The sequence below is a fragment of the Bidens hawaiensis genome, unplaced genomic scaffold (assembly GCF_021521415.1).
Source record: "Bidens hawaiensis isolate Kalapana, Puna unplaced genomic scaffold, B.hawaiensis_p1.1 tig00000142_1, whole genome shotgun sequence".
Taxonomy (NCBI): Eukaryota; Viridiplantae; Streptophyta; class Magnoliopsida; order Asterales; family Asteraceae; genus Bidens; species Bidens hawaiensis.
Genome location: NW_027491019.1, coordinates 6,001,099 through 6,022,548, shown reverse-complemented (window position 1 = coordinate 6,022,548; position 21,450 = coordinate 6,001,099). Strand labels below are relative to the sequence as shown.

The 21,450-nt window shown below is 35.4% G+C and overlaps 1 pseudogene across 1 annotated transcript; it reads right to left on the bottom strand.

The window, feature by feature from the left end:
• Positions 1-201: 201 nt before the first annotated feature.
• LOC143576270 (protein MALE DISCOVERER 2-like) lies at positions 202-6,496 on the bottom strand (annotated as a pseudogene). Its single transcript, XR_013142924.1, has 14 exons — positions 6,219-6,496; positions 5,991-6,123; positions 5,688-5,759; positions 4,799-4,942; positions 4,535-4,678; positions 3,765-3,860; positions 3,634-3,674; positions 3,160-3,534; positions 2,910-3,100; positions 2,697-2,829; positions 2,265-2,419; positions 1,922-2,166; positions 727-748; positions 202-614 (listed from the first exon to the last, which is right to left on the bottom strand). The product of XR_013142924.1 is annotated as a protein MALE DISCOVERER 2-like (transcript).
• Positions 6,497-21,450: the final 14,954 nt, after the last annotated feature.

The window sequence follows — 21,450 nt, the reverse complement described above, 5'->3', positions numbered from 1 at the left end:
TTTCCTTTGGTTTTTGTGATGGGATAAATGTCTTAACAGACTTGTATAAATCATAGCCTAACTAACACGCATGAATTCAGGTTCCTCGGTTTCAGTTTAATCTATTGGTGACCTTCCTCAACGGCCTAAAAACGGTCTACACTGAACAAGCATTAAGCTAACTGGTTTGTCTGAAAACTTTCAACCTTACACATAACTAAACTCTCTAAATTAACACTCAAAATACAAATTCAGCATAAATCTTAGTTCAAACAATATTATCGTTAACTCAAGAACCTTCACACGCACACTGGACACAAACTGTTAAATCTTGACAAACCATTTTCAAAAACATATAAACAATTATCGCACACGGGACACAAACAATGATATCAATAACAAACCGTATCAAGTATCTTTGGTACTTGTTTGTTTATGCTGTCTCGCCCGATAAGATCTGAAGTTCGGCCCACCAAAGAGGCGAGTCTAGGAATTGCTTGATCTGGTGAAATCTTTAGCACTTCCTTCAATTTGATAACCACTTCTTTCATTGTCGGTCTCTTTTGAGCATCCTGCTGAATGCATTCTTCAATAACTTCACATATCAAGTCAAGTTCGTGTTGCTTAAAAAAATTCTAATGTGGGCTCGATTATGTCACTCGTGTTTCTTTCATCGTTTAGATATGTGCAGCCTGCACAGATAAATGAATGATTATCACTTCACAAAACCCGTTAAGAAAAACTCACAGGCTCCCACCAATATCCTAAACTCAAAATGAACTACTGAAATGAGATCAATAACTAATAGGGGCTGTAAACAAACAATACTGTAAACAAACATTTATTGGACAAGCGAATGGCTCACGAACACAAAGCAAACGTAATTTCTTGATCGTGTTTGTTTATTAAGAAATTGATTTTGTTCGTGTTCATCTGTGTTCGTTCACTATATTCATAAACAAACACAAACGAAAAACAGATAGACATAAATCAAACCAAAAGAAATATAAATTTAGGATTTCTAGTATAAAAGTTAAGATGATAAACTAATAAGAGAATCTAACTATACTAATAAAAGAAAATAATGAAGATGATGTGGCAATCCCATATTCATTCTTGGTCTAATCTCTCTTCTCATTCATTTGACTTATCCATGGGTTATGGAGCAAAACCATATTGACAAATGGGTTATAATTTCCTTTCCAATTCTCTAATCTCTCATTTAATTCTACCTAACAATCCATGGGTCATGGGTCAAGATAATTTTGACAAATGGGTTATAATTTCATTTTTAATTATTTAATTTCTCATCTTATTTATTCTAACAATCTATAGGTCATGAGACAAAACAATTTTGAGAAATGAGTTATAATTTTCATTCTAATTTTTTAAAGTTTTATCTCATTCATCATAGTTATCCACGGGTAATTGGTCAAATCGATTTTGTAAATTTGAGATTATAGACATCTTATTGTTTGTACTATATATTTTATTTTTACCTTTAATTTTGTTCATTTTTTTCAAATAATTGATCTTTTTATTTTTATTATTTGACAAATCCCGTGTAATACACGGGTTCAAAAGCTAGTAACTAAATAAAGGAGCGTAAACAAAACATTAATGAACGAACGTAAATGAGATCAACTAACACCTTTCACAACAACTGAACAAGCGCGACCTTTGTTCATGTCCTTTTTATTTAATTAATCGAACATAATTCCTTGTTCATTTATTAAACAAACAAACAAATATAAATGAACTGTTCACGTTCATTTACAGCCCTTGAGATCATTTATGTAATCATATTCGACACATTAGTTGTATAGGTATAAAGATTTGAACAATCTGAGACCAAATTTCTGGTCAACCCAACATGTTTCAACCACCAAACAATACCCTTCTGACCCATTAACCGACCCCAAGTGTCACCATCTCTAACTACCAATCTGAACATGAATCAATGGTACAAGACAACTTTTTAGTAATATGAGGTCTTACCCAATCTACAAGAGGCACTTGCTGGTCTGAATGAGGAAGCTTGCCAGAAATGATTTCAAGCATTAAAATACCAAAACAGTAAACGTTTGTCTCGGTGTCAGTAAGTGGCCGCAGTGAATGCTCTGATTCAGAATCTGCAGATACCTTTGCTTTTGACTTTAAATCTTTCCAAAAACCCATCTCCGCAACCTGAGAAACCCCATTCTTTTAGTAACTTCTTCATTTCTCACTAAAATGTTATAACATTTGGTAATAACTGTAAGCAAAAAAAAGAAAAGACGATTTACTTTGGGTGCATAATCATCTGTCAAACAGATCATTCTTGAGGTCAAATTGGTGTGAGGTACAGGAGGATCCAATTCGTGCATGTATTCAAGACAATAAGCAGTTCCCATTATGATTCTCAACCTCGAATTCCAATCAAGATGTTCAAGCTCTTTAACTGTAGCAATAACAACAATTTCATTAGACTTAATTGCAGTTTCGGTCCCTGTGGTGAAACCCAAAACGCAGGATTCAATCCCGTGGTGGTGGGAGGGGGGGGAGTTACGCAGTTTTGGTCCCTGTGGTGGTCATATTTTTTGCAATTGGTACCGATTCAGTACCGACGGGGTTGAATCCCGCGTTTTGGGTTTCACCATAGGGACCAAAACTGCAATTAAAAAGCATCTAAAGAAACAACATTATACAAATATATTAAAAAAAAAGTGAGTAATCACCATGTAGATGCTCTGAGAGTGAGCCATTAGTAGCAAACTCAAACACCATCATCCTGACAAAAGGTTCATCATCCTCACAATAACCGAGAAGATTAACAAAGTTTTTGTGATTCACTCGTGACAATGCATCAATCTATACAGTTTGCAAAAATATCTATATGTTAGATGCATATCATATAGATGGTAGATACCCTATATAATAGATAAACAAACCTTCTTACGAACCCCTAATTCTGCACGTTTTGACCACTCTTTGAGACTGGAAACGGAGGTCGACGCTACACAAATCTCGACTCCACTAGATAATGTTCCTTTGTATAGTGTATACCCGTCTCTTGTTTCAATAATATTGCTGAAATCCTCACATGCAGTTTCTAGCTCTGTGCGGTTTAGCTTTGGAACACCTGTAACAAAATATAATTAGTTATTGCAAGCCCAAAGTTGTAACTAATGTACGACTTACCTGTAATAAAAGCTTTCTGCAACTGTCCACTAATACCAGTCCTCCAAGAACCTATGGTTTTAACTGCTCGGCTTCTACACACGCACCAGAGCACTGTGGCAAGGATAATAAGCATAAGTACACAAAAACTTATTATGACCCAAATCTTCCACTTATCTCTTTCACTTTCTGGAGTAAGATTTGGTGGTGGTGGCGGTGATGGTGGTGGTTTGGGTACAGCGGGAAATGATCCACTGCTTCTAGTCGTTGGTAGAGCTATGATCATAGGTGGTGCAATCTTGTCCCTTGGAGATGGTACAGCTGCTAGGTTTGAAGATTGTTCTGCTAGCTTTCGTCGTACAACATGTTCCATCATTTCTGCTTCCGATTCCCCTACTGATTCATTCACACACACAAGTCCAGAAATAAGTAACAATATTAGTATTTTTCTAGAATATGGTGACCCGACAATGATCGTGTGTTCTTTTAACTTACACTTTTCATTCATAGTGCAAGTGGTTGAGGGGCTCCTGAAACTTTGGCAAAGAAAGCAGAAGATAAAATAAATTAATTGTATAACATAAAATTGAAGCATAGATTTGCAATTTATGGACAAACTTTCTTACAGTTGGAAGAGATTGAGGTAACCAATAACTGTTTCTTTGATTTGTGTTAGAAGAGAACCAGCTTTCTGTTGAAGTTTAGAACCACCCTGCCATATGCTGTCAATATACAACACAAATTTTCAGCACCAATCACTCATATTAAGAAATGAATAAATGTAATACAATGAGGTGTGGAAACAAGCTTTAAAGCTTCATTTGGTGATTGTTGCTTAAAAAATTCTGCGCAAGATTCAAAGGAGTTTGTTTGGATATGAGTTTTGACAGAAATTCTGATAAAGTGATTACGCAACTATTTAGAGGTGATATAATAGGTTTGATCTCTAACTTTATCTACTACACTACTGCATCCTGAATCATAAGAATTTGACAAACAGTTAAGCTTAACACCATCCCTTGTAAAGCTCTTATTACAGCTACTACTATTTTTAAAAACTAATAAAAAGAATGGTCTTCAAAAACATGGCCTTATTGCAATTTTGGCCCCACACTTTCAGAAACTACATGTCTAGACCAATAGTTTTCACCAAATGTTAGAAAGCATTTGAGTCATTTCTTACAAATGTAAAGGAAAAGTTAACTGACATCCACTTTAAGGACCTAACGTGTAATATTTTGGCAAACTATTGGTCTAAACTTGCAATTTCTCATTGTTTGGTCCCAAAACCGCAACATGGCCATACACAGGGACCATCGGTGTAATTGGCTCATCCAGACAGTGACTAAACAGACATCCATATCTAAACTAAATATAATAATGAGAAGTGTCTTACCATCTTCCAAATTTCATATTTAGACATCCAATCCCGTTGGCAACAAAGGATAAAAGGTTTTCATCACATTGCATTTCATAGAGAAAGTTTGGAGTCATGAGTTCCAAGGATATAGAGCCTTCAAGATTGTTGTTACAGAGCAACCTAGAGTAAATTCTAATAAACAATTATAATCTTCATTGAATTGTAACAAAGCTAAACTGCTGGTCTACATTTGATATAAAAACTCAGAAGAGAACAGAGGGACTGACTTATTTCACTTACAACCATTTTAGTGAAGGCATCCTTCCAAGCTCTGATGGAATATGCCCACTAAAGTTATTATCCCTCAAGTCCAGTACTTCCAGCATCATCAGTTCACCAAGCTCTTTTGGAATAACTCCCGAAAACTTGTTCTGTGAGAGAACACTAGTCCAAAAAGAAAGAAATAATATAAAAAACAATATATAAAATATGATTCTTAACGTTGACTCACATCTAGCAAAACAATATTAGCCATAAGCATGGATGATGACCATTTTAGACCAACATTCTGCATACCATAATTCCCTAAAAGGACTTACTTTTTTCTCAACCTACATCTACTGTGTCATTATAACATGAATAAAAAAGGAGGTCATGAATCTTTATTCCAAGTTTGGTTCATAGTTATTAAAGCCATCGTCTCTTGCGGCCTAGGCCCATTTTTCAGGTGAGGCTCAATAAATGTGTTTCTAGTTCTTAAGCGAGCGCTTCAGCGTTGTCTATGACAGAAACATGAGAAGATAAAAGACAAGCAAAAGAATTACATTGAACATTTTATTATTCAAGTTTTGGAATTTCAGTTGAATGTTGACGATTTTAGAACTTTTGGTACTAAATTAGATGATAATAAATGTTGCATAATAGCTTTTTTAAATTTTGTTTGAAGAATAGTATTATCTTTCATATACATAACATTTTATTATCTTTCATGATGATGATGATATACATAAAATATTTTTAAGTTTTTTATTTAAGTGCGCCTTTTTTCTTAGGCCCTCGCTTTTGTTGCGCCTAGGCCCCGGGCGAGGCCTATGCATTTGATAACTCTGGTTTGATTACACTAATAAACTACAAAATACAAACAGCAACAGATTTATCAAAACGCAATGACAAAATAGAAGAGCCTCACATGCATCTCAAACAAGTGAGGTTCCCAATCTCAGGTGCTAACACTCCTTCCAAAGAAAGCCCATTAAGATTCCTAGAGACAAAAACAAAAAACACATCAAAACTCACTTATTTAAAAAAAATATCAATACTATCTATCAATTATCATATGCACAAAACTTAGTCCTAAAATTAATCCAATGAGTTACTGTCAGCGCTCAATTCACTCAAAAGACTAAAATGGCTACAGTTTATCATTTAATACTCAAAACAACCTATAACTACCCATATTCCATAATATCAAAAGAAAAGAGGAACCACTTACAGCACATGAACATTACCATCGACACAATGAACATTAGACCATGAGCAGGGATCATGGTCATTAGGATTCCAGCTTGTGAAGGCAGCAAATGGATCATGAGATACTCCTGCCCGAAAGTCCAACAAAGCCAGACCTACATTCCAATTGCAAACCACCTAAAACACGTTAAAACTAATAAATAATATACAAAAGTCCACCAATAAGTTTTGTAAAAGATTGTAAGCTTACCCTCGAGGTTCAGTGAAGAACACCCTTGAATTATAACAAGAATCAAAAGCAAGAAACGGATATAAACCGAGTTTACATGTTGTCCATCTAGCCCTCATTGCGCGCATAGGCAGCAATAGTTTTTGCCAGCTTTATATTGCCACCTAAGCCTCCTTGATTAACCGAATACGCAGACCTTGAGTAATCACTCAAACCATACCGACACCAATTCTTTCTCTCTTTACGATAAAAAATTAAATATATAACAAATAATAGTCTACACAACAGAAAAACTATACAATTTCTCACTAGTCACTCCAATAAGAAAACCTTATTTTATAAAAAATACAATAATAACAAATGCCCCTCTTCAACTTAATGATCAAATTGGGGTCCCTCATTTTACAGGTATCTAAGCTTTTTTTGTTACAACTTACTGCACCTCCTTTTGTCACATTTGATGTCACCCGACAAAAGTAGCGATCTTCATTGACTCAAATAGAAGGAAAACAAAGATTTTAAAAAGAGATTAGAAACCCAACAACATTTTTTTGTGTACATGAAGAATAGGAAAAGAATGTCCTCAGCAGCAAGTAATCGAACAATAAGGAAAAGCGTTCAAAATATTGAAAAGAAACGCAACTATGCAGTCAATTATATAAATTTTTCTGTTTATTTTGTTGATTCTTTTTTACATGTCTAAGAAAAGAATCTAAATAAAGATGATGATGAATAATGGTGGATTCTGCACAAATTCTTTTACAATCAAAATGAACAATACTTACAACCATATGTTCGGAAAGAAGGAAAGAAAAAACCAAAGATTTTGTCTCTATATTAGAGGCCTTTTCTCTCTCTCTAGCACTATCTACAGCAACAAGATTCACTTGAGCTTAACATTGAAAAGTATACTTGATATGAAAGGCAAATATGCAGTAAATGAAATCATTTTTTTCTGTTAATGCTTTTTCCCTGTCTAAGAAAAGAATCTAAACTATCGTCTAGATCACAAAGACATTTACGAATAAAGGTGGATCCTGCAAGAATTCTTTTAGAATCAAAATGAAACAATGCTTACACAGAATAAAATGAAATTATTAACAAAATAACAGGAATAGTAATATGTTCTGTAAGAGGAGAAAAGAAAGTTTAAAATGAAAGAATATATGCAACTAAGATCTTTAACATTGAAGCATGCATCCTCCGCATTTGCATAACTAGAAGTACTTACTTGATCTGGGCTCTGCATCTATTTTTCTAGGTCCATATTATTACACATTATTAACTCCTAAAAGGATAATCATTTCTCAGGTGATAATACTACTAGTATTTGTTTATTAACACCACAACATCGTGACAGGCATTTCAAGACTGAAGCCTAGCGTTGATTTTGAAAGTCAAACTAATTAGGGGGTGCTTGGGATTCCTTATGTTACCACTTTTCATTAAGTTAATAAGTTACAGCATTATAACTTATGAAACTTTTCCTCTCATAGTATAAGTAATCCCAAACACCTTATTACTTTTTAAAAATTAATAAGTTATAAGTTGGTGAAGTTAAGTGAAGAGGTATGTACCCGCCTCAACATCGAGCGGGGCGGGTCAACCCACAAGATATATACAAGACATTAGAAATCAAAGATATTATCAAGGCACAAAGCCAAAACTTATGCGCACAGCGCATATCGCATATGCTCAAGCATCACATGCTTGCACATATCACATATGCTCAAGCATCACATATGCTCATGCATCACATATGCTCGCGCGTATCACATGCTCACGCATCATATATGCTTATGCATATCACATCGTGCGTGGCGCATCCGCGCGCGGCGCATATCACATACTCGCGCATCATACATGCCCACCCATATCACAGTTGCGCATGGCGCAGCTGCGCGTGGGGCATCCGCGCGTGACGTGTATTACATGCTTGTGCGTATCACATCTGCGCATGAAATATCTGCGCGTGAGAATAAGAGAAGACCTCGCGCATCCTCAGGATGGGCGCATATCACACATGCACATAATCAACCTCGTCCTTATCCAATTCAGGATTAGGGCAACCTTGATTGTGCACGTCAGACAACCTTCCAGAAGGCATCTTTTTAAGGAATAAGGATATGCTGTTGTTGACAGCTGCTAAATGAAAGGTGGACAGCTCAGCATGACTCATGGGTTACCACGTGATTATAACCAATGAAAAAGCACCAGGTGTCTCCAAGGACACGTGGCGCAAATCGATTGGAGGAGGCCAACAAAACCCTAATTTGGTCCCAGCTCAATCAGTGGAAACCCTAGCACTATAAATACAACATCAACTCCACAAGGAAAGATATACAAAAACACAGTCACACAATCATACAGTATTCAACTATTAAGCAATACTCTCCAGATTCCCTTACTCTCACATTATTATCTTCTCCTACATATACTTATTCTCACGCCGGAGGGTTACCCCAAAGAGGACCCCTCTGTCCCTTTCTGAGGGGTAAGTTAACGGCGTTGTTCATTTTGTAGGTGGAAGAACACAGATCCAGAAGAACCATCGGTGAAATAGTACAATCAAAACCCGAGGAAAGTAGATCTGCTACCAGTGAGTAGATCCACGTTTCTTCATTGGCGCCATCCGTGGGAGTACACAACAATGAAGTACACAACAATGAAGATGAAGATAAAAATTTTTCCTAAGGGCCTGCTTTTATAGGCCCAGGAGAGAGAAAATTGGCAACTGATCGGATTTCACGCGCCCCCACTCGCAGGTGTAAGCCAACGCGGGCGCGGCACGTGTCCCTAACACTGTTGAGGGGACATAAAAACGTAACGGAACTGCCACGGAGCAGAGACGCGCCCCCACTCGCAGGTGCAAACCAATGCGAGCGCGACACGTGTTCCAGACAGCTGTGCGAGGGGACATGAAAGGCAACTGTAGCACCTCGAGCACACGAAACGTCTGACACGTTTCCGGCGCACGTCACCACCAACCAACCACGTGTTTGGACCCTTCGTTTCAACCAAATGGATAGAACTTCGCGCAACGATGGAAACAACCAAGAAAACGACAAAACCCCATTAAAAAGACCAAATCAGTAAGTCTAATATCTATCTTACCGCGCTAGCGCGAGATAAGACACACATTAGACTGGGGGGGCTTGAAGAGGTATGTACCCGCCTCAACATCGAGCGGGGCGGGTCAACCCACAAGATATATACAAGACATTAGAAATCAAAGATATTATCAAGGCACAAAGCCAAAACTTATGCGCACAGCGCATATCGCATATGCTCAAGCATCACATGCTTGCACATATCACATATGCTCAAGCATCACATATGCTCGCGTGTATCACATGCTCACGCATCATATATGCTTATGCATATCACATCGTGCGTGGCGCATCCGCGCGCGGCGCATATCACATACTCGCGCATCATACATGCCCACCCATATCACAGTTGCGCATGGCGCAGCTGCGCGTGGGGCATCCGCGCGTGACGTGTATTACATGCTTGTGCGTATCACATCTGCGCATGAAATATCTGCGCGTGAGAATAAGAGAAGACCTCGCGCATCCTCAGGATGGGCGCATATCACACATGCACATAATCAACCTCGTCCTTATCCAATTCAGGATTAGGGCAACCTTGATTGTGCACGTCAGACAACCTTCCAGAAGGCATCTTTTTAAGGAATAAGGATATGCTGTTGTTGACAGCTGCTAAATGAAAGGTGGACAGCTCAGCATGACTCATGGGTTACCACGTGATTATAACCAATGAAAAAGCACCAGGTGTCTCCAAGGACACGTGGCGCAAATCGATTGGAGGAGGCCAACAAAACCCTAATTTGGTCCCAGCTCAATCAGTGGAAACCCTAGCACTATAAATACAGCATCAACTCCACAAGGAAAGATATACAAAAACACAGTCACACAATCATACAGTATTCAGCTATTAAGCAATACTCTCCAGATTCCCTTACTCTCACATTATTATCTTCTCCTACATATACTTATTCTCACGCCGGAGGGTTACCCCAAAGAGGACCCCTCTGTCCCTTTCTGAGGGGTAAGTTAACGGCGTTGTTCATTTTGTAGGTGGAAGAACACAGATCCAGAAGAACCATCGGTGAAATAGTACAATCAAAACCCGAGGAAAGTAGATCTGCTACCAGTGAGTAGATCCACGTTTCTTCATTAAGCAATCTCAAACACCCCTAAATTTTCATAAGTCATAAGGAGGGGGAATAAGGAATACCAAACACACCCTTAATATTTTTTGTGAATTATAAAGTATGTTCCACGTATACAACAATCATTAGTTAAGACAGTTGAACTAAAATAAACAATTATGATAAAAGAAGCTAAGAAATAAAAGTTGTAGTAATAGTATATGTTAGGGTTTTGTGGAATGTGTTGAAATGAAATGAAAGGAAAAGAAAGTGCAGAGAGAGTGGTTAGAATTATGGAACTATGTTAAAGTCCACAATCGACGTGTTGCTTGTCCTAACGGATCCTACCTGCTCTCCAAAACAATAATCAAAACCAAATTAATTAACACTTAATAATAATAATTTATTATTAGAAAACATTATACAGACTTGACTTGTTTTGTATTTTATGTTTTTAAAAAATACTTTTTCATCATTTCTTCCAAAAGAATACCAATCTGGCTTCTCTTACAACCCGCAACTCACTTAAACGTTTTCTAAATTTGTCATCTACCCAACCCTCACCTGCAAACCTAGAACAATATTGTAACCAAATTTCGTGTTTTTGCATAGTCTCCATGGATAGGGATTTATGAACATCAAAGGGTTCGTTGGGGAGATTTGTTCACAACGATTTATTCATAATATGTGAGGCTTTAATCAAAATCACAACGACCAATTGATAGAAACTATTGGTGATTTGGGCATTTAGGGGAAGGAGGCAGCAGGTGCTTCCGGTGGTAGTTGTTAGCCAGCGGGGGTTGGTAGGTTGTAGTGGTTGATTCATGGTGATGGTGGCGGAGGAGATTGAACATTGAAATTGTGACCTAAATTGAACATTGAAGTTGAGGATTGACGGATTATATTGATTTAGTGTTCAAAGATGGGTGTTGGTGGTATGGTAATAAAGGTTGTTTTATGAAGATGGGTGTTGGTGGTATGGTAATAAAGGTTGTTTTATGAAGATGTTGGTGGGGTGGTGTTGTTGTTGTCGGTGGTTTTCTTCTTCCGAGAAGACGGCAGTGGTGGTGGCTTACCGGCTGCCGAAGAGCTTGGTGACAATGGAGGAAGAAGAAAGGGATACGAGAGGTGGGTTGGGTTAAATTATAGTTAAGTATTTTAATTAAATTGTTTCTAATTATTTTTTGAAATGATTTTTTAAATAAATTGGTAAAATAACCAATTTGTTATCATGTGCAAGGTACATGCCATGACATAATAAAGAAAACAAACTATGCTAGCATCAAAGGACAAACGTTGTAACATTTGAAAACGTAAAGTACAAAACAAATCAATTTTAAAGTTAAATGATAACGAGTGAAATCAGATACAAACATAAAGGAACATATCTGTAACTCTTTTGTATTATTATTATTATTATCATGATTTGTATTCTTATTTAATAAAAGATTTTTCAAATTTAGACTAGATATACCTCTTTCTAAACCATATAAATAATAATCCGATGTTATATAATTTAAAAAAGACTGTCAAAATCTAAATAACAATAACATGATCTCAACATTATAATTCATTCAAAATCCAACCCAACCTTCTAAAACAACCTATTTTTCTTGTTAATCTTGTATGACAGATCAAGGACATATAAGATCATATGTAGTGGAGGGGCTATAATTGGGGACGAATTATGATACGTGGCAACCAGTCAGTATTTAGTGAAAATTTGTTTTTTGGGTGTAATGGTGTAGGGGCTACAAGTTGGGCCCACAGTGTGTTTTTTTATTATTTTCTTTTTATAATTAAACTAATTAAATAAAAACTAATTTATTTAAATAATTAAATAAAAATGCATTAAAATTAAAAAAGAAATACAAAAAAAATACATAACTAAAAATATAAAAAAAACATAACTAAAGAAAAAAATTAAAAAAATCATAACTAAAAAAAAGAAACTAATATCCGTAATATTCGCGCATTTTTTCACGTCGTCGTTAAAACAATAATGCGGCATTCTCGTGAAACCCCTCCGCTTTGAGGGATTCGTAGTCGTCTTTCATTTGTTTTAATTCCAACGTCTGGTTCAGCTTTTCTTGTTGTTTGTTGGATGCTCGAAGGTCGTTTCCAATTACGGTGGCATTTGTTTCCAAACGACCGACCAACTCGTTTATTTCAACGGACTCCGTATTTAATCGTGTTGACGACGAACCTTCCCCCTTATTTTTCCTCGATCTCCGGCGTGGTCGAGGCAACTCCTCTACCTCATCGTCGTCGGGTATATTAAAATCGTCGGCTAAATTAACCGTGTCATCCAGGAAGAAGCTACGAGCATCGGAGGGTGTGTTTGGTGTGCTCGGATTTGTCGACGACGATGTCTTCGACCTTTTTGATTGTCGGGATGAGCCGGCTCGTCGGGCGATGGGAACGGTTGGTGCCCCGGCCCATTTCGCGCAACCACGTAGTTTTTTCCAATAATTCAAATACTTGAACGGTTTCCCGGGCCGCTCAAAAGTTTGGCCCTGAGCTCGAAAGTCGCTGAAGGCTTGAGTTATAATGTCGTTGTCGTTATGCCCGCTACGCCAGCCGGGCCCCTGCAACCGATTAATTATGCCGGAAAATTTTTGACAATCGGCGTTAAGCCCCTTCCAGTGGGCTTGACCCGGTAGTCTTCGGGTTTATTGGTTATCTCGAGCCAAGCTTCAAAGACTTTCTTCCAAAACACCCCAGTGGCTTGAAAGTTAGCTACAAATTAAAATTATTTGACACAATTAGTATACATTTTAATAAACACTAAATACATTTTTAATAAATACTTAATATTAAAAAACTTACTGACGTCGGGATCCTCCGAAATGACGATCCAAGCCCTTGCGAGGGCCACTTCCTCCTCCTCGCTCCAATGCTTGTATGGATCACGTTGCGCCATCGGCTCCCCGGTTGTTTTTTTTGTGTGTTTACGGGTCGGCTTTTTGCTTGAACCGGATGCCCGTGACATTTGCGTCTCCGGCACCGTCACCGGCTCCGACTCCGGTGGTGTAGACCCGAACGCCGGTATTGTGTTTTGGGGGCTAAGATAGTTGGCGTACATGTTTAGGTTCGGGTCGGAAAATTGATACGGATAGCTCGGTTGGTTCGGGTTCATCGGGTTCCATTGTAAGTTCGGTTGGTTCGGTTGGCTCGATTGCGAACCATACGTTTGACCGAAACCAGGGAATTGGTAGTTCGGTTGGTTCGGGTTGTTTCTATGATTCATTTTGTTAATTTTTTGTAAGAATTTGGGTATGATTTGTGTATAAAATGGAGAAGAAGGGTGTATGTGTATATACATATATATTGTTTAAATTAAATAATTTTTTTTATATATGACCGTTGTCAAACGGTAAGAATAATAAAATATTATTATTTTTCACACAAACCCGGCGACAAACTAACCCCACCCCCGCCCCTAATCGCCCAAGTATCGCCCCCGGGGGCGGTGTTTGCGCCCTTTGTCGCCCCTCCTCGCCCTCAATTGTAGCCCACTACACACAGCCTAATATATCCTGATTAGTTACTAATTGATTTTGAAGTGTTTTAAACTTTAGAAGCATTTATCTACAAGTTATGATGCGTAAACTGAAGTGCACACAAACTAATATAAATCATCATCCATGACAGTCACTGAAACTGTTAAATATGAACTTTTCTTTTATACATCAAGACTAGTTAACTAAGTTAATTGGAAATTAGTGAAACATCAAGTTACATATTTTTTAAAAGGCCAATTACGAACACACGTGAGTCTATTGATATCAATCTCTTCATCACATGTTGATGGTCTAAAGGTAATGAAACGATAAGCATTCAGTTATACATCAGGTTAGGTTCGTCAAGTGATTCGATTGGGTCACGTACTTAACCCTACTTGAACCCGAAGAACCATCGTGACCCTATCATTTCAGCAACAACTCAAATCATTTTCATGCAAGCCCACATCTTGGTTAGTTATCTGGTTTATTTTAATTCACATGAAACTTTTAATTAATTGTTAGTTTTCTTATTTTGTTGCCCACGTACTTTATTTCTCATAAAGACTAGGAACTAGTTTAGTCGTCATTTTTTTTTAGTTTCTTCTCTTTATGTTTCACATTAATGAATGAAGGCAGTTGATGTTTAGTTGATGTTTGTTAAAAAAAAGTTGTGTTAATTTTCTCCAAGTGGATTTTGAGTTTAAACTAATTCTTCAATGCTAGATCAAGCGTGGCAACTTGAATGGTGACCTTCGGAATCTAATCACAAGTTTATGTTCGTGTTAGGCGCCCCACGGTTTGATCGAGTGGTGTATCTGTATCTCTATCGACCCATAGCATATATGTTTCTAACTTTCAATTTGAATTCTACACATTTCATATCGTTTATCGATTGATTTCCTGTCACATTCAATTATTAATGAACAAACATGGATGAAACGGTCATAACCCCACCATCATGCATAACCTAACTTGTTTATCCTAAAACAATAATGGGCACACTTCTGTTAAAAAGGTGTAATTGTAATCGTCAGTTATTTTCACGAACAATTATGAACTTTTATGAAAAGTTACCCAAATTAGTGTAAAAACATATATAGTTACTTTCAGGGGTGTTTTTCGGGTTTCAAGTTTTTGGGATTGGGCTCTTCGGGTTTCAAAGTTTTAAATCTAGACCCGAAACCCAACCCAAATCTCTCACGGTTTCTTCGGGTTCATGTTTTTTCGGGTTGGGTTGATCGGGTTTTAAGTATCCTAAGAAAAAAAACTACACTACTAAATTTAAATGCATCATATTATTCTTTACTCTTAATGTAAACAAAGCAATAACAAAACAAAAATAAATCGATAAATATTCTAAAAAGAGTAAAATTTAACAAAGTTCAACCCATAGTTATCAAATGCGATAAGCGCTCGAAACGTTGAGGCTGGGTCTAGAGCCCAGGCGATAAGCGCAAAAAAAAAACGCCCGATTTAAAAAAAACGCACATTAAAAAAACAAAAAATTTAACTTAAATAGAACATCTTATGAAGAACAAATACATTCATTCTTCAAATCTAACTATACTATTAAAGCAATAGGCTTTAAGTCTATTTCCTCTCTTCCCCTATTCGTTGTTGATTAAACCTTCCATGTATATCAATCACTTCTCTAATTTCCATCTTAATAAAATAAATTAATAATATATTTAAATAAGATACAATCAATTCTCTTTTATTATTCTCTTTCATATTTAATTTAATTTTAATCTTGAATATTTTATAATTATCTTTCAAGTCAATGATTATAATTCATACTTTTGACTCAGGCTAATTATATTCATTTTGGGGAATTTCTAAGTAATTTATGATATTTACAAAATTATCACGACTAAATTATATCATATTAAAAATAACATGTCAAATACTTATTAATTTTGGTGAGGTAATTATTATTTAACATTTCTCTTAAAATAGTGTATTACCAGAAAAATTACAGTCATGTCACATTAACAATTCAATTTTAATGTATTTTAGATAATAGATAATTTTGATAATTAATTTATATTTCATCAATAGGATTCAATATACATATATTATGGATTTAAGTTTAGTATAATAGGTTCTAATATTTTATTTCTGAAAATTTATGAAATTCACCGATTGACTCACACAAATATAAAATTTTACTTATATCAACAAATGTTTGCTGATTGACCATCCACAAATGTCAATTTTGTCATATATATCATTCTGAAAATTTAAATATAAAACCTTTTAAGAACCTAACAAAAGGATCCATAAGGCTTAATTATGGAATTTCTATATTCTAATTAATTATTAATTATTATTTGATTAACTATTTGACTAAGCATCTATAAGGCTTACTATAAATACATATGTTGACCGATTGACTTATTCTAAATTTAACAATTAATGATTTAAATATATGAGGTTGATTTTAAATTTAAATTTTGTCATTGAAGTATTATAAAATGTAATTGATGTATATGAGGTTGATATTTGTTTAAATATATATAGTCTATATTTAAAGATATGAATTTAACTAATTTGTATTTATAATAATTTAACAACATTACTGTAACATCCTAAATTCTCGTATTTAATAAAAGAAAGTTGTGTTTAGTTATCGGGCCTGAATAATTAATTAGTATTAATAAAGAACATGGACTTGAACTAATTAAGATGGATTAAAGGGAATGGGCCTTAGGTCCATGGGGCTTTAAGGGATATAAATATCCCCTAAACCATCCTAAAACCCTAAATCCTCATTCTTATCATCCTAATCCCTACACACTCAAAAACACACACATACACTACACCTCATACGGCCGAGAGAGAGAGAGTGGATTCGAGTCCAAAAATCAAGCCGACCATTATTAGATCTTCGATATACGAGATAACCAAGCAAACCGCGACCACACCGAACGCATAAAGATATGCCTTTTACCTTAAAGTTTATGTTTTTAGGATCGATTAGCTTCGAAACTTAAACGTACAGTAAATCGGGTCTAAACGAAACGTAAGGTAGCAAACTTGAAGTAGGAAACGAACTTAATAACCTATGGCTTTGTACGGAGACTCGTTTGAATGTTCTTAAGCTTAAAGGTCCAAACTTTACACTTATCCGAGTCAAGTCTTATCCGAAGTTGGCTCTGGGAATGTTTACGAGAATGGTAAAAAGGTTTATACGTTGAAATATAGCCGATTAGCGGAGTTAAAACCAAACCAGTGGCCGTCACTGGATAACTTCGCTGAAAGTAAGTCCGTATGGGGCAACTTCGCTGCTAGCCAAGTTCGCCAGATACAATGGCTGGTTATAACTTCGCCTAGTGCCAACTTCGCCTATCTATATGTTCGCCAAAGACTAAGTTCGCCGAATATTAATTTCGCTCAAGTTAACTTCGCATACATACAAGTTCGCCTACTATGAACTTCGCCTAATACAAGTTCGCTGATGATAAGTTCGCATGACGTTAAGTTCGCTTACAGTAAGTTCGCTTAATGTTAAGTTCGCTTATTGTTAAGTTCGCTTAATGATAAGTTCGCTGGAGTTAGCAAATTAGAAAATAAATTAAAAACCTAATGAAAAATGTGTTAAGACAGTTAATGGGAATAAAATTTTTCCAAGCTGACCTGGCAGCTCGACCCCAGCCAGGGGCTCTGTCCCTTGGACCCTGCTAGGGGATGCCGCCCCTAGACCCCGCTGCCAGGGGCACTGCCCCCGGACCCCCGTTCGTTGTGGGTTATATAAAGATAGAAATACAACATGAGTAGTAGTAGTTAATTGATACATGTAAATATTATACAGTTAGCCGTGCACAGCTCAAGAAGGGAATAACGATTAACGGAGAGCGTAACAGGATTCAGGTGAGTTTATAGCCCCCATTTATGTGTTATGTTTTCGGGGCTGTGTGCATACTCAATATGTTTGTTAATACGCTTATCCTAAGAGATAAGTGTATGCCTTATGTGAATAATGTGAAATGTATGAATGATTGCTTGATGGTACGTGAACGATCTTCGGATATTGCACGTACTGTCAGGTTGTAACGCTATGTATAAGGTAAGTATGATATGCATGCTTATGTGTATGAACGTGATAAAGTTAATAAAAGAAAGAAATGATGGTTGTATGGTTACGAAAAGGGTACCGAGCCCTAACAATACTCGAGGTATGATGTATGGTTGTATGGTAACGAAGAGGGAATCGAACCCTACTAATATTCGAGAACTAGGGAACCGAACCCTACTAATACTCGAGGAAAGAGGGTACCGAGCCCTAATAATACTCGAGGAAGGAGGGTACCGAGCCCTAATAATACTCGAGGAAGGAGGGTACCGAGCCCTAATAATACTCGAGGAAAGAGGGTACCGAGCCCTAATAATACTCGAGGAATGTAGGGCGTAATGCTCTTTATAACGTAAGATATGAAAGCAAGTTAGTACAAAAGAAAGTATGAAAGTATGATTGAAAGAATATAAGTTTGTGTGTATTGTATAATGTATGATTAACTATAACTCACTCAGCGTAGCTGACTTTTAGTATGCACGCAGGTGAGTAGGATGAGGCAGCTCGCTTGAGGGGACACGTGGCGTTGAATAAGAAACTGGCATCGGAAGACTCAGGGCGTGTTATGTTTTAATTACTTAGTTTTCGAAATACAAGTTGGTTGTTTAAGACAAGTTTTGAATTGCTATGAAATGTTTTATTAAAGTTTTTATATTCCGCGAATGTTTTAATTAACTCTGATATTAGAACTGCGTTTATGAGTAAATCCAACACGAAGGTAGGGCTACCGGTAACGGGACCTTACAATAACATTTTAGTAATTCAAATTTTTAAAAACAATTAACACTCATCCCCTAATTTTTGTCTATACTTTAAGGTAATTAAAATTCTCTAATTTTTTGTTCTTAATTAATTCCGTATATACATTCCTTAATTATTCAAGTTTCCCAAAATTCAAATACTTTTACTATTTATGTATAAATACTTCACTTTCACACAAGAATTCTTACACTATCACACCACCACCAAGCAAAAACGATTATATTTGTTTCTAAGGTTTATATTTTTTCTTGTGTTTATATCGTCCATTTTGTTATTTAGTTTTTGGGTTAAAAGTGTTATTGTTCTCATATGGTTTTCTAGGAAAGAGGAAAAACGAAGATTATTTCTAAGTCATGTAGGTTGAATTGTATCAAGGCAACGGACAATAAGGTTAGTTATGATAATTTAAATGGAAGATTTCAACTCTATTTAGGTTATAATAATATGGAATTTTGGTGTTTTACTGTCAGATGATATTATTAAAATTAGTTTTAGATTTATGTAAAATATATTATTAAAATTATTATAAATATTTAACATGATATCATTTTGTTATGTAGCAAATCTTTCAAAAGTACCCATGACTCGAGAAGGAGCATCAATGATTTTGTCTTTGGATTTGGTAAGCACTCTAAATTAAATCATATTTCACATTTATATGTCTCTAATAAATATATGCTTTAATATTTTGGTTGTTTATTCAAACTGGAGTTCAAGCTGTTTTGGATGCTCTTTTTATTGTGCCAATGACACCGGTTAAAACCTCCAAACTTAACACTTAAGTCGCTATAACTTCTTTGACTGTAAGTTTTTGTACTTTTGACTTATTTTGAATCAATTGGTTAAAAACTTATATTTCATACTCTATTTGATACTCTTATCATATTATTCTGGTAAAGTTTTATATCATTTACAATTATTTTGTTTTTGTTTGTATTTATATTAATAATTATATGCACTACAACAAAAAGGATTTTTTATGACCTTTTGTATGGGACGCTTGTAAAATAGGGTCTTAAAATCTATTTAATAGGACAAATGAACTTTTGGGGTCCTTTTTCTATATACACTACATAACCGGTGTCCTAAAAAGTTATTTAATAGGATGGATGATTCTTTGGGGATTGTAATATCATATAACTTAATAAGACACTTAAAATGTAGATCCTAATATAGTTATCTATAAGACTTGTAGTTGTTGGTGTCCCATTATGTGGTAATGTAATAGGACACTTGATCACCAGAGGTCTTATTATAACATAAGTTAATATGACTTTTTGTAGTTAAGTCATAATGTTTGGTGTTATAGGATCCTTTCTAGTAGAAGTCATACAAGAACATAACTTAATAGGACATTTAACACTAGGGTCTTATAACTTTAACCTTTATAAAACGTTTAATAATTGTGGTGTTATTATAATACACCGTAATAGGAAATTTGATATTTGAGTCATAAAACACCTGTTTTATAGGACGCTTATTCGCTAAAGTTTTATTATAGCATAATTAACAGGACACTTGACACTTGAGTTTTATAAGTTTAACATTTATAAGACGCTAAATCATTGTGGTGCTATTATAATACACCTTAATAGGACATTTGATATTTGAGTCACAAAACATATGTTTTTATAGGACGCTTATTCGCTAAAGTTTTATTATAACATAACTTAACAGGACACTTGACACTTGAGTCTTATAACTTTAACTTTTATAGGAAGCTTAATCATTGTGGTGTTATTATAATACACCGTAATAGAACACTTGATAATTTAATCATCAAACATTTGTTTTATAGGACGTTTATTCGCTAGAGTTTTATAATAACATAACTTAATATGACACTTGACACTTGGGTCTTATAACATTAACCTTTACATGGCGTTTAACAATTGTGGTGTTTTATAGGACGTTTATTGCATTTCAAATTTCATGTCATAACCCATAAACATGTACTACATAGCATTAGAATAACAATAATTTAACAATCTCCATTATAAAGTAAAAGTAGACTTCAAAACAATTATCATAAACGTAAAATGTTTACACTATTGCATACCCCAAGACTTCGTGGCTTATAATTTGGAAAAACTTGCACCATTAATGATCTTTTCGCACTGTCAGGTGGCTCAGTTTTGACTAAAACAACAACATTGTTAGAACCACAACAAAAAAAAACTACTAACAAAAAAAATACGTACAAGAAAATAAAATCATAAGTCTAAAAAGGTGAACACAATAGTCAATGGAACTAGTGGCAAAGAACAATATAATCAAATATAATAAATTGAAATCGGAACCTGGGAATTGGGAATATTGATTTGGAGCGTCAAATGAAGTTTTTGGATTGAACTTAATTTTAAAGAGGACAATTTGGATGGATTTTAATTTGAGTAAAACTTTTCATAGAGGGAGTTTTTTTAAAAAGAGGGAAATATAGTGAATATGGAGGGAAATGGATTAATTTGAGAGAGAAATTGAAATAACCTATTAAAAAGATGATTTGATACCAAAAATGCTTTTTTTAGTTATTAAAATATGTTATATATATAAAAATTATATTAAATGTAAACATAAAACTTATATAAAGTAACTTTTTTGAAATTATATATATCTATACTATATATAATGCACCACCCATGTACAAATTAAGACACTCAAATTTAAATAATTTACAATTTTTCAAACACACAGTGCAACCTTAAATAGGGGCATAGTGGACATTCTAACACTAAATTT